Genomic DNA, 2,290 nt, shown 5'->3' with positions numbered 1-2,290 from the left:
CTTCTATTCAATTCGGCTTATTCTTGTTCTAAGATATCACTTGTTCCTCAACTTGATGAATGTGATGATCCATGACACTCATCATCATTCTCACCTATGAACGTGTTCCTGAAAACCACCTCCGTTCTACCTTAGATTGAGTGGATATCTCTTGGATTCCTTAATCAGAATCTTCGTGGTATAAGCTAGAATTGATGGCGGCATTCAACAGAATCCGGAAGGTCTAAACCTTGTCTGTGGTATTCTGAGTAGGATTCAATGATTGAATGACTGTGACGAGCTTCAAACTCCTGAAGGCTGGGCGTTAGTGACAGACGCAAAAGAATCAATGGATTCTACTCCAACCTGATTGAGAACCGACAGATGATTAGCCGTGCTGTGACAGAGCGCATTAAACATTTTCACTAAGAGGACGGGACTATAGCCACTGACAACGGTGATGCCCAACATACAGCTTGCCATAGAAAGGAGTAAGAAGGATTGGATGAAGATAGTAGGAAAGCGGAGAGACGGAAGGGACAAAGCATCTCCATTCGCTTATCTGAAATTCTCACCAATGAATTACATAAGTATCTCTATCCTTGTTTTATGCTTCATTCATATATCATCCATAACCATTTGAATCTGCTTGACTGAGATTTACAAGGTTACCATAGCTTGCTTCATACCAACAATCTCCGTGGGATCGACCCTTACTCGCGTAAGGTTTATTACTTGGACGACCCAGTGCACTTGCTGGTTAGTTGTGCGAAGTTGTGAAATTATGTTTAGACCATGGTATTGAGCACCAAGTTTTTGGAGCCATTACCGGGGATTGTTTGAGTTGTGAAAAGTAGAGATCACAATTTCGAACACTTCTCCTTAATGCACAATTCGAACTCCATCTTTCTTGATAAGTTCAAATTCTTCTACCTCTTCCTTCTATTTTTCTTTTTCTCAGACACCTCAAGGAATCTCTATACTGTGACATAGAGGATTCCATATTTTATTGTTCTCTTCTCTTTCATATGAGCAGGAACAAAGACAAAAGCATTCTTGTTGAGGCTGACCCTGAACCTGAAAGGACCTTGAAGCGAAAGCTAAGAGAAGCTAAAGCACAACTCTCTGGAGAGGACCTAACAAAAATCTTCAAAGAAAAAGAACCCATGGCAGCCGAAAACAACAACAATGCCAACAATGCAAGGAAGGTGCTGGGTAACTTTACTGCACCTACTCCTGACTTCTATGGGAGAAGCATCTCTATCCCTGCCATTGGAGCAAACAACTTTGAGCTTAAGCCTCAATTAGTTTCTCTAATGCAACAGAATTGCAAGTTCCATGGACTTCCATTGGAAGATCCTCATCAGTTTTTAGCTGAATTCTTGCAAATCTGTGACACTGTCAAGACTAATGGGGTTGACCCTGAGGTCTACAGACTTATGCTATTCCCTTTTGCTGTAAGAGACAGAGCTAGGATATGGTTGGACTCACAACCTAAAGAAAGCCTGAACTCTTGGAAAAAGCTAGTCAATGCCTTCTTGGTAAAGTTCTTTCCACCTCAAAAATTGAGTAAGCTTAGAGTGGAAGTCCAAACCTTTAGACAGAAGGAAGGTGAATCCCTCTATGAAGCTTGGGAAAGATACAAACAATTGATCAGAAAGTGTCCCTCTGACATGCTTTCTGAATGGGGCATCATAGGTATCTTCTATGATGGTCTGTCTGAACTGTCCAAGATGTCATTGGACAGCTCTGCTGGAGGATCTCTTCATCTGAAGAAGACGCCTGCAGAAGCTCAAGAACTAATTGAAATGGATGCAAATAACCAATTCATGTACACTTCTGAAAGGAATCCTGTGAATAATGGGACGAATCAGAAGAAAGGAATTCTTGAGATTGATACTCTGAATGCCATATTGGCTCAGAACAAAATATTGGCTCAGTAAGTTAATTTGATTTCTCAAAGTCTGTCTGGAACGCAAGCTGCACCAGGCAGTACTAAGGACGCTTCATCTGAAGAAGAAGCTTATGATCCTGAGAACCCTTCAATAGAAGAGGTGAATTACATGGGAGAACCCTATGGAAACACCTATAATTCTTCATGGAGAAATCATCCAAATCTCTCATGGAAGGATCAACAGAGACCTCAACAAGGTTTCAACAACAATAATGGTGGAAGAAACAGGTTTAGCAATGGCAAGCCTTTTCCACCATCTTCTCAGCAACAGACAGAGAATTCTAAGCAGAGCCACTCTGACTTAGCAACCATGGTCTCTGATCTAATTAAAACCACTCAAAGTTTCATGACTGAAAC

General features: G+C 41.2%; 1 non-coding gene across 1 annotated transcript; it reads right to left on the bottom strand.

Moving 5' to 3' along the window:
• Positions 1-1,550: 1,550 nt before the first annotated feature.
• On the bottom strand, positions 1,551-1,658 carry LOC130952918 (small nucleolar RNA R71). The gene has a single exon (XR_009075093.1). It is a non-coding gene; the product is annotated as a small nucleolar RNA R71 (small nucleolar RNA).
• Between the last annotated feature and the right edge of the window lie 632 nt (positions 1,659-2,290).

The sequence above is a fragment of the Arachis stenosperma genome, chromosome 9, assembly GCF_014773155.1.
Source record: "Arachis stenosperma cultivar V10309 chromosome 9, arast.V10309.gnm1.PFL2, whole genome shotgun sequence".
Lineage (NCBI taxonomy): Eukaryota > Viridiplantae > Streptophyta > Magnoliopsida > Fabales > Fabaceae > Arachis > Arachis stenosperma.
The sequence above is the reverse complement of the archived record's forward strand: the minus strand, read 5'-3'. Positions and strand labels throughout refer to the sequence as shown.